Raw genomic sequence first — 12,443 nt, forward strand, 5'->3', positions numbered from 1 at the left:
AGTTGGGCATCTCTAAAGCCACAATATAAACTCTGACACACCATGAAATGACTCCAAAAGACTGAAATTGAGCAAAACTGATAGGTTTTTATTTGCAAAGGAATGAAGGCACAATCCTGCTGGTTGACTGTCCCAAAATAAGTAGGGGGCTGAGGAACAGTCACCTTTATTCAGGAGTCTGTGGGAGGAGCTACAGATGCCCAGACAGATAAATATACAGTGGTTTCCCACATTGGCGGGAAACAAATGGAGTCTTTTGGGCAGTTTGGCTGTGACCTTCATTAGTACTGGCTGTGACTACGGTGCAGCGATAGGGTCCTGGACAGTCTATATGCAGTCATCGGCATTGGGGTGGTGGGTGTGTGGTGTCAAGTCTGGTGTGTCATTTGATTAATTTGCCATGGCCCTGGTGTATTGTGAGTGGAGAGGGGTGTGGGGTGATCAGTGGTGGTCTCCCAAAATCCCTGAGAGTGCCAGGTCCCTAACAGAGACAGTATCCCTCAAGCCTGTTGGGGTATGCCACATAGGCGCATTGGGGGTTGTCGTGGAGGAGGAAGACCCTTTCAACCAGTGGGTCAGACTTGTGACTCCTCATGTTTCCAGAGTAGGACAGGGCCTGGGGATGTCAGCCATGCTAGCAGCATGGTGCTTGTTACCGATTTCCTGGGAAAGAAAAACATTAATTCATGCGGTGTGGTATTTGTGGCCATATATATAGAAGGGACCTGATGAAATGGAGCACCTCAAGAAGGACCTCTTTCCATTGGGAGACTGGGAGAACCCAAGACTGCAGGGCTAGGAGGACTGCCTTCCAAACCATAGCACTCTCCCTTTCCACCTGCCCATTCTCCCAGGAGTTATAGCTGGTGGTCTTGTTCGTGACGATGCTTCTGGTCACCAGGTACTGGCACAACTCATCACTCATAAATGAGGGCCCCCAGTTGCTATGAATGTAGCTGGAGAGGCCAAATAGCATGAAGAGATTGCATAGGACCTTGATGAGTATGGCAGCTGTCATGTCGGGGCAGAGGATGGCGAATGGAAAATGTGAGTACACATCAATGACATTGAGGAAGTAAACATTGCGGTCTGAGGAGGGAAGGGGTACTTTTATATCAATACTCAGTCATTCAAAGGAGTGGGTGTCCTTTATCAACTGCTCTCTGACTGACCGTAGAAGTGTGGTTTTCCCTCCACACAAACCTGGCAGTTTTTGGTCATCAACCTGATCTCTTCGATGTAGAAAGGCAGGTTGAGGGCTTTGACGAAGTGGAAGAACCTGGTGACTCCAGGGTGGCAGAAATCATTGTGAAGGGCTTTTAAGCGGTTGATTTGTGTGCTGGCACAGGCTTCGCAGGATAGAGCATCTGGGGGCTTATTGAGTTTCCCAGGCCATTCAAGATATCGTAATTATAGGTGGAAAGTTCAATTCTCCACCTCATTATCTTGTCGTTCTTGATTTTTGCCTCGCTGCTAGTTATTGAACATGAATGCAACTGCACGTTGGTCAGGTAGCAGGGTGAATCATTTTCATTAGCCTGCAGCTTGTACTGATCTATTATGCAATCTCTTTCGCGCTGGAAGACTGAGACCCTGTTGATGTTGCCGAAGGTGACTCTCAGGAAATGATGGAGGCGGTCATCCACCTTGAACCAAGTACATTGGTGGTCCTTTGAGTAGATGGGGAGCTGATTTTAGGACGATAGCAGAGAAGACCTGATATTGTGCGATTTGGTTCACCATATTGGATATACAGTGAAGGGGGTACACATCCAGTTGTGTGTGACTATTAATGGTCTGACTGTAGTCGATGACCATCCTGTTTTTCTCTCCATTCCTCACTACCACCTCTTGTGCTTTCCAAGGACTGGTGCTGAGCTCAAAAATCCCCTGTTGAGTAGTCACTACACTTCTGCCCTAATAAAGGCCATGTCCCCAGCACTGTACCACCTACTTTTGGTGGTGATGGGTTTACAGTCAGGGGGTGAGGTTGGTGAACAGCGATGGAGGAGTGATTTTTTTCGGGTGGAGACTCCACAGATCGTGCTTGATGGGTGATCTGGATGTTGGCTGTAGTGCAGTAGTGGGGGGGGGGGGGGGGGGCGGTAAGAAGGTGTTGGGTAGGTGGAGTGTAGTGAGCGATTTTGTACATTTTTTTAAAAACTGCTGGTTAAAGGCAATGAGGGGTGTATGGGGCCCATTGTACTCCATCGTCACGCTTTTAAGGTGACATTGAAAGTCCAGTCCAGTAGGATGGCAGCGCAGAGCTGTGGCATCAATAGAAATTTAAAGTTTTTGTTGTCTGTGCCTGCATGGTCAGAGTCACTACACAGTAGCTGCAGACATCTGTATGTGACCTTAAGGCCACGAGAGTTTTTGGCTCACTGGCCATGTCAGGATGGATGAAGCTCTCAGTGCTCCCACTATTGAGCAGGCAACTCGTCGCATGGCTGTGTATGACCATCATTGATATGGTGAGTTGGTGGGGCTGTCCTGGTTGAGTGTATGGAAGCCAGTGTCTGATTGCTGCATCAGAAAGTTTGTGTTGAGTCAGATGGCGGCATCCAAGATGGCCCCCTCATGGCCTGCACGAGGTGCTGCTTGATCTCGAAGATGGCACCCAAGATGGTGGCCCCCACCATTCACACGTGGCTCTGCTGGTTCCCAGGATGGCAGCTAGGGAATGGTGTTTTTAATTTGCACACCCTAGCATAGTCCCCTTTCTTTCTGCAGCTGAAGCAAACAGTGTCTTTCGCTGGGCAGCGTTTCCTCGAGTGCTTGCCCAGATTGCTGAAGTAGCATTTTGGGTGCTCACAGAGTACAGCAGCTGTGGTCAGGCTGCTAGAGGGACATGGCAGTAGCAGTATTAGGTGCTTGCAGAGTATAGCTGCCTTAGTCAGATTACTGGTGGAACGTGATGATGGCGGCACGTCCCAAGTTGGCGGTGCCTGGGTCAACCATGAGGTGGCCATATTGTCAGTTGAGTAGGCCTCCATATTCTGAAGGGCCGATCTCCATTGTGCCTGCCAATTTGACCGCCCTCTGAAGACTGAGCTCACCTTGTTCTAATGGTCTCTGGTGGATGTAATTGGACCTGATGCCTCTGACATAGGCATCTCTAATCAGGTCCTCTGTGTAGTCCGAGGCCATCACAGCCTTCCATTTGCAGTTCTGTCCGAGGATTTGCAGGGCCCTGAGGTACTTGTCGTTCAACTCCATGGGTCATTAGGAGGTATCTGGCGTATACCTTGTTGACCTTGCTCAGATACTGGCCTTTCAATATGTCCATTGCCTCTGGATACGATGTGGTGTCCATGATTATCGAGTTCACTAGGGGCCTGACTTGGGAGTGCAGTACCTGTAGTTCTTCTCTGGTCTGATGATGCCTGCAGAAATGCTTCAAAACAATACATCCAGAGATCAAAGATGGTAGATGTCTCGGGCAATTGAGGGTTGATTTCCAATTTCTCTGGCTTCAGGATCTGCTCCATTGAAAAGACTATTGCGAATAAAATGTATAAATTTGTCTTTCACTGATTCCGTATTTATATCAAAGTACATTTTAATTTGGCGCTTAATAAATTCCTGTCTTTTAAGTAGCATGGAGTTTAATCTCCATCTATATGTTCTTGGTGGGATGTCCTCCAGGTCTATTGCTAATAACAGGGGTGAGTGATCAGATAACAATCTAGCTTTATATTCCGTTTTTCTAACTCTCCTTTGGATATGGGCTGACAACAGGAACAGGTCAATCCTTGAGTATGTTTCATGTCTACTCGAATAATATGAGTATTCCTTCTCCTTTGGGTGTTGCCTCCTCCATATATCCAAAAATTGCATTTCCTGCATTGATTTAACCATAAATTTGGCTACTTTGTTCTTTTTGCTAGTCTTTTGTCCAGTTTTATCCATCTTTGGGTCCAAATTAAGGTTAAAGTATATTCCCCTGTGTATCTACAATCTTCAAAAAAATATCTTGCATAAACTTTTGATCCTCTTCATTAGGTGCATATATTGACCAAATTCCAGAATTCTGAATATATCTGACACTTTATCATTACATATCTCCCTGCAGGATCTATTATTTCCTCTATTTTGATTGGTACATTTTTATTGATTTAATATAGCTACACCTCTGGCTTTTGAATTATATGATGCTGCCCTATCCAGTTTCTCCTTAATTTATTGTGTTCCACTTCAGTTAGATGCATTTCCTGCATGAATGCTATATCTATTTTTTTCTTTTTTCAGTAAATTTAATAGCCTCTTCCTTTTGATTTGGTTATGTATTACATTAATATTTATAGTCATATAGTTCAACATGGCCATCTCATACTCTGCTTGTACCTCATTTCTGCTTCCTCACCACCACTTTCCCCCATTTTCATCTGTTTTTTTTTTAACTCCATGTATGACAACACTTCTAAAACATAAAATACTTCAACCACTCCCTCATCTAAAATTCCCTTAACCCCAAGTGTCCCGCCTCTCTGAGTCGCCCCTTGTCCCTTGCTGGGCAACCACAACTCCCCTCTCCATTCGGACTGCAAACCCATTTGCAAGTGTCAACTGATTTTGCAGTGACTATTATTCTCTCCCACCCAACCCCCTCCAGAAAAGACTTTTATCTTCACATTAAAACAAAGCTCCCCCTCTTCTGTTTTTTCCCCCTCCTCTTTTTTCCCCTTCTCCCTTACTTCCCTTTTCTTCCCTTCTTTAGTTCTTACTTACACATTATTTTTACATCTTTATATGTACTTTGTCGTTGTTCTTCATTCTTTTTACATCTCTTCATCTCTCTTTCTGTCCTGCAGGCGTTCTGCAAATTCTCGTGCTTTCTCCGGATCCGAGAACAGTCTGTTTTGCTTCCCCCGGAATAACTATTTTAAGCACCGCTGGATATCTTAACATAAATTTATAGCCTTTTTTCTATAGGATTGATTTTGCTGTGTTAAACTCCTTCTTCTTTAGGAGTTCAATATTTGTGTCTGGGTTTAAAAAAAAATTTTTTTTGACCTTTGTACTCCAATGGTTTTTTGTCTTCTCTAATTTTATTCATCGCCTTCTCCAATATATTTTCTCTTGTCGTGTATCTCAGAAATTTTACTAAAATGGATCTTGGTTTTTGTTGTGACTGTGGTTTTGGGACTAATCTTCTGTGTGCTCTTTCTATTTCCGTTCCTTCCTGCATTTCTGGCATTCCCAGGACTTTTGGGATCCATTCTTTTATAAATTCTTTCATATCTCTGCCTTCTTCAACTTCCTTTAGGCCCACTATCTTTATATTGTTTCGCCTACTATAGCTTTCCATTATATACATCTTCTGATCCATCTTGTGATTCTTTAACTTTTTTGTCACTTTCTTCCAATTTTCTTTAAGTCGTTCACTTCCATTTCTACCGCCATTACTCATTCTTCCACATTTTCTAATCCTTTCCCTACATCTGTTATGACCAGCTCTATTCTATTCACTTTTTCTTCTGTACTTTTCATTTTTATTTTCACTAAATTCTAGTGTCAACCATTCTTTTAATGCTTTAATTTGTTCTTGAAATTTTTTTTAATCTATGTACTGTCCATTCATTTTACCTTCTATTCCTCTGCAGAGCTGGGTCTTCTTCTGTGTTTGCTCTTGGGTGTGTGTCTTCTACTTCTCTTCCTTGTATCTGTGTCTCTTCTGAATTTCTTGTTGAGCTGCTTGCCTCAATTTGTTGGGTGTTTTTTGCATGGCTGCTTAATGTTGGTCTTCTTCTGGGCTAGTTATCTGTTGGGCCTCCTGTTGCTGTTTATCTTTCTTATCACTCCCTTTCCCGTTGCTTTCCTCTTCTTCCAGCTGAGAGCCCTGCTGTCGGGCATCTCTCAGCTCCACACCTGGGCCCCCCTCCTGTCGGTGTTCTCCTTTTCCTTGTGTGCATTGCGTACCTCTGTTTGGCTCAGTGAGCCATTTTTGCAGTCCTGCGGTCGGGAGGTCGCGACCCTGAAGGGTCTCCACTAATCTCGAGGAGCAGGTTCCTCTGTCCATGGTGGGTCCCTGCTTCTTCATGCAGGTAAGGCCTTCTCCTTTCTCTTCCGGCGTCTTTCCTTTTTTCCATTGTATTTGGTTTTTCTTTCTGGGGTGCCATTTTCTTTCTTTTCTCCACACCCTTATCTTTTATTTGTTGTGTTTTGTGTTTCTTGAGCTTTGCGTTTCCTTCACTTTTTTTTCTTTTCTGGAGAGGGCTGGTATTCTCCCACCGGCCACTACTCCATCACGTGACTCCTCGCGAATAAAATTGATGCACCATCAACACTGAAATTCAGCAAAACTAATAGGCATATAGAATACACAAAAGCGGAACTATTTGTGCAAGTTTGAAGCAGGGTGACTTCTATCCTGAATAGCTTTTTCCCCATCTTAAGATGAGTACCATTACATGGCCATAGAAAGCTGGGTTAACGTCATTTCCAAAAGATAAGTTACATTAGAATAAATGTAGCTAACCAACTGTGAACCATACAAAGTGGTCTGTCAAATATACAAATGCAGATGATGAACTAAACTATCTCATCTTTGCCCATTGCTTATGGTAAAGCCAAGTGTGCAAACCAAAAAACATTATCAGGCTTGAAACACAGTCTTTATTGAAGATCGACATTCAAAACAGTAATTCTTTCAATATCTTAACACACATGTTTACAATGCTTCATCAATTTGGCCATTTATTGCCCTCAATTATGTTTCTCAAACTAAATAAGTGATTTATTTTCAGTTTTAGAGTGCTGATCAATGTTGTTGAGTTTCATGATCCAAATCATATTAGAAAATAAAAACATCATCTTTTCATAGAACACCTTTTAATGGTGCAAAACACTCTCAAAATGGCACAAGCTCTCAAGTTGAAGCAAGTTTTAAAGCAGGGAAAGTTGCAAAATCTTCAGGGTGGAGATATTTATTCAAGATTCAATATATTGTCATAGTAATAAAAACAGTGTCATATTACATGAAATTTCCTTTTTACCTGCTGCAAGGCAGATAGATTTGACACTGGCAGGAGAGAGAGAAGCAAAAGAGAGCTCCACCCCCCTCCCCCCCCCAGAATTATGTCACATAGGACTGAAATATTTTAAATGATTTGGAGAGAGTAATACTTGGATGGATTTGGAAATAATTGTGGTTGAAGAAGCAATTAATGATCCTGAGGATGCTCTGAAGATGTAGAATAAGATGAAGAAAGTAATGAGTTGGACAAGCCGAAGGGTATGTAGAACGGAAGCTACAGGCAAAGCAATAGAAAGCTTATTTGATAGTAACATGTGTATCAATATTTCAATTTGCCAACATGCAGACTTTGACCGGAAACTTTAATTATTTCTCTTTACATAGATGCTGCCCGACCTACTGTGTGATTTATTTTATACTTGCATTCAAAACTTTTCAAAATCTGTTCCATAAGTTCAATGCATTTGGCTGTTGAACCACCAAGGCAGCACAATGAACCATTTGTGAAAATAATAAGTACTTTGTATATCAAACTCACTTTCCGATACAAGTTATTATGCTACCATGCATGCTGCCTCTATTTCCAACTTGGGAAGCAATAATAGTCAATTGGTTCAATGTAAATCATTGCACAATGTTTATAAGACCATGATATAGGACCAGAAGTAGGTTATTTGGTTCATCACGTCTGCTCCACCATTCCATCAGGAGCTGATCTATTTTCCCTCTGAGCCCCACACGTCTGCCTTCTCCCCATAATTTTTAATATCCTGACTATACAGATACCTGTCTCTGCCCACTGTTGGCCTCCATAGCTGTCCGTGGTAGAAAATTCCAGAAATTCACCACTATCTCACTAAAGAAATTCCTCTGCCCCTCTTTTAAATGGGCACCCTTCAATCATGAGTTGTGCCCTCTTGATACTCCCTTACCATGGTAAACAACTTCTGACCAGGCCTTTCAACATTTGAAATGCTTCTATGAGGAACCCCCAACATTCTCCTAAACTCTAAGAACTACAGTCCAAGAGCCATTAACTGTTTCTCATTGCTAATCTCTTCATTCCAGGAATCCTTCTTGTGAATCTTCTCTGAACCCTCTCCAATGCGTGCACATCTTTTCTTAAATAAGGAACCCAAAACTGTACCCTATAATCAGTGAGTCCTCACCAGTGCCTTATGCCAGGGCACCAGAAATAGGGAGAACACCCCCTGTTGAGAAGAACAAGCAGGGGAGATCACCCTGCAGGACAGTGACCACAACAGCAGACCAGTGAGGGGCTCAGCAGCTGAAGGATCCACACAGGCTGCAAGTGGTCAGCGATTTGTGGTTGAAGGACTCGCAGCTTGTGATGGCGGTCTTGAAGGCCCTCGTCTCCTCATCAGACTTCTGGTACCGGGCATCAGCGCACAGATGGCCAGTCGCGAGAGTGTATCGGCAACCACATTGTCCTTCCCCGCCTTGAGCTGAATGTCGGTGGTAAACTCCAACACGAAGGAGAGATGACGCTGCTGGTGGGCTGACTAGGGGTTTGTGGTTGGTGAAGATGATAAAAGTCCTCCCCTCCAAAAAAATAGCGGAAATACCGCACCGCCAGGTATATGCCCAGTAACGCGCAGTCGAAGGCACTATACTTGCGTTCTGGTGGGCGGAGCAGGCAGCTGAAGAATGCCAGAGGCTTCCAATGTTCATTCACCTGCTGCTCCAGGACGGCACTGACAGCTGTGGCAGAGGCATCGCCAGAGAGTGCCATATGCAGGTCGATGTGCGGGTGGGTGAGCATGCTGGTCTTCGCGAGGCCGTCCTTGGTTCCCTTGAATGCGGTACAGGCTTCTGGGTTCCAAGCGAGCATTTTGTGCTTGGCTGCGATGAGGGTGAATAGCGGCTGCATGATGCGTGCAGCTCCCGGGATGAAGCGGTTGTAAAAGTTGACCATACCCGCGAACTCCTACAGCCCCTTGAGGCTGTCCGGGCGTGGGAACTCCCTGATAGCGGCGACCTTCACAGCTCCTTCGGCCGTGATAATATGGCCCAGGAACTGCATGACTCTATCCCGGCACTTGGCCGGGTTGATGATAAGGCTGAAATCGGCCAGCCAGGAGAAATGGGCGCATGGATGTGTTGTGCCTGGTCTTTGCTGGCGACGAGGATGTCATCCAAATAAATAAAGACAAAATCCAAGTCCCTGCCACAGAGTCCATGAGGCATTGGAAGGTCTGAGCAGCGTTCTTGAGCCCGAACGGCATGCACAGGAATTCGAACAAACCAAAGGGGTGATGATGGCCATTTTGGGTATGTTCTCAGGGTGCACTGGGATCTGGTGATATCCACACACCGGGTCAACCTTGGAGAAAACCCTCGCACTGTGCAGGTTGGCTGTAAAGTCTTGGATGTGATGGATGGGGTAACGGTCAGGAACTGTTGCCTTGTTTGGCCGTCGATAGTCTCCGCAGGGTCGCCAGCCACTGGAGGCTTAGGGACCAGGTGGAGCGGCGAGGCCCACTGGCTGTCGGACCACCGAATGATCCCCAGTTCCAACAGGTGCAAAACCTTCTCCTTCGCCACCTGGAGCTTGTCAGGTGGGAGCTGGCGTGCCTTGGTAAGAAACAATGGGCCCTGGGTGGGGATGTGGTGGAACACCCCGTGGTGTGGCGAGGCAGCAGAGAACTGTGGCTTGAGGAGTGTCTGGAACATGTCAAGGATTCGTTGGAACTCGTCTCTGGGCACGCTGATCGTGGCCATCTGTGGTGGGAGGCGTCGAGGCAAAAGGCTTGGAAGGTATCATCCACCAGGCGCCTACCTCGAATGTCAACCACAAGTCCGTGTATGAGTAGGAAGTCTGCACCCAGGATGGCAGTTGGGAGGGTCAAGACGGTGAACCTCCATGCGAAATATCGTTGGCCGATCTGGAAGTGGACTGTCTTGTCTCCATACGTCTGGATTGCTGTTGCGTTGGCTGTATGGAGGGGAGGTCCACGATGTCGGTTCCTGGACTCGACGGCCATGGCCGGGATGACGCTGATCTGGGCTCCAGTGTCAACGAGGAACTGCCGACCACTGACTGAGTCCCACAGGTTGAGTCGGCTGTGTCCTTGGCCAGCCACCGCAGCCATTAACAGCGGCCGGCCTGGTAGTTTGCCTGGAACGAGCAGGGCTTGACGACACTTCTGAGCCTTGGCTCTGCAGCGCTGGTGGTAGAAGCAGAGGCCTGGAGCGGATGCTGTGGCCTTGGTTATGCTCTTGGGGGCCCCTGCAGGGGCCGGATGCTCTACCGCAGCGCTAGGGGCAGGCTTGGCGTGATGATATCCATGCCTCATGACCTGCTGGATCACTGAGCCCTCCGGGAATCATGCGAGCCATAGCTCTTGGGCCTTCTGGGTGACCTTCCTTGGGTCGGTGAAGCTTTCCTGGACCAGCAGCGGCCGGATGTCCCCGGGTCGAGGACAATCCGTTCAAAGTGTGGGCACTTGATGTGCTCACCCATGAGCGCGAGCATCTCGTCTATCAGCTCCATCGGGGACATTTCCCAGGGCGTCGAGGTGCAGCATCTGAGCGGCATGCTGGTGTCTGGATAGTCCGAGGGATCCCGTACGCACTTGCTTGATGGTCTGGTACTTGTTTTCGGCGGGTAGGTGCAGAACGAGATGCCACACGCGTCTGGTGGTGGCCTGGTCCAGGGCAGCGACCACATGGTAGAATTTGGTCATGTCGGATGAAATCTGGCGGAAATGAAACTGGGCCTCTGCGTGGCCGAACCAGGTCTCCGGCTCCTGAACCCAGAATTCAGGCAGCTTTACGGCTATAGCGCTGATCCCAGGCTCGCTCATGATGGGTTCAAAGGCGTTTGAACCAGTCGGGGTCACCAATTGTAGCGGCGGCTACACTGCTCCTGCAATAACACATAACCAGATGGGTTGAGCTCAGTGAGCAGACTAGTTTATTGTAGGCTGCTGGGCAGCACTTGTACTCCCAGCCCAGATCTGGCTGAGAACCGCACTGGAGGGCGCTGATGTCACCCGGTCCCCACGCGCGGATTTCTGAGGCCCGAGCTGGAAGAAAGGGAAACCCCTGACAGCGCTATTTTGGTCGGCTGCCCTGCCACGTGGCTTACAAGCGGGGCCGGTTCGCCTACCTAGTGGTGAGCCGCCACACTGCAATCTTAGCCACAAAGCCATTTATTCCAAAATCATGAACCTATAACATAAAAAGACATGGCCCCAACACTAATCCCTGTGGAAAACCAGAATAGAATCTTTTTTTCCCCCCCACTCTCTGCTTCCTGCCATTCAGCCAATGCTCTACCCATGCTAGCACCTTTCCTAGAATTCCACGGGGTCTCATCTTCTTAAGCAGCCTTATGTGCAGCACCTTATGAAAGGCCTAGTGAAAGTTCAAATTTACAACACCCGCTGGATCTCCTTTGTCTAACCTGCTTGTGGTTTCCTCAAAAAATTGCTGTTGATTTGTTGGGTAAGACTTGCCCTTAAAGGAAACCATGCTGACTTTGGCCCATCTTGTCATACACCTCCAGTTACTCTGTAACCTCATCCTCCTCAATCAACTCCAAAAATTTCACAACTACCAATATTGGGCTAACAGTATCTATAATTTCCTTTCTTTTGCCCTAAACCTAAACCTTTTTAAATAGTGGACTTACCTTTGCAATTTTCCAGTCCTTCTCCCTGGTGATTGTGACTGCATTCACCTCTTCTCTGACTGAATTGAAAGACCACTCTATGCTCATGTCTTCCACAGTGGAAGCTGATGCAAAATACTCATTCAGTTCCTCTGCCATCTCCTGGTCTACCATTACAATTTCTCCAGCATCATTTTCTATTGGTCCTAAATCAACTCATTTCTTGTTTACTCTTAGAAACACTTTTAGTGTCCTTTTTATTATTATTTGCTGCCTTCCTTCAATTCATCTTTTTCCTAATGACCTTAGTTGCCTCCTAAGCTTTTAAGATTCCAAGTCCTGTACCTTCCCACTAATTTTTGCTTCCTTGGATGCCCTTACTTTTGCTTTTACTTTGGCTCTGACTTCTCTTGTCAGCCACAGTTGTCATTTTTCCATTCATTTTTGTTTTTCATTCTTGGAATATACCTGTCCTGCCCCTTCCTTATTTCTCATAGAAACTCCAGTCATTGTTGCTCTGCTAGTCTACCTTTCCAATCAACTTTGGCCAGTTCCTCTCTCATATATCCACTGGTATACTGACATGTCTGATTTTAGTTTCTCCCCCTCAAATTGCAGGGTGAATTCTATCATATGATCACTGCCTCCTAAGGGTTCCCTTACCTTCTGGTCCCTGGGTATTACACAATGCCCAATCTAGAATTGCCATCTCCCTGGTAAGCTCAGCCACAACTTGTTCTAAAAAGCCATCCTGAAAGCATTCAATAAATTCCTTCTCTTGGGATTCAGCACAAACTTGGTTTTCCCAATCAACCTGCATATTGAAAT

At 46.1% G+C, this 12,443-nt stretch overlaps 1 protein-coding gene across 8 annotated transcripts in view; it reads left to right on the top strand.

Moving 5' to 3' along the window:
• Positions 1–12,443, top strand: part of LOC138751556 (retinoic acid receptor beta) — a 942,630-nt gene that overhangs the window by 647,916 nt on the left and 282,271 nt on the right. The gene's annotated exons all lie outside the window — the stretch shown is intronic.

The sequence above is a fragment of the Narcine bancroftii genome, chromosome 1 (assembly GCF_036971445.1).
Source record: "Narcine bancroftii isolate sNarBan1 chromosome 1, sNarBan1.hap1, whole genome shotgun sequence".
NCBI classification, from domain to species: Eukaryota; Metazoa; Chordata; class Chondrichthyes; order Torpediniformes; family Narcinidae; genus Narcine; species Narcine bancroftii.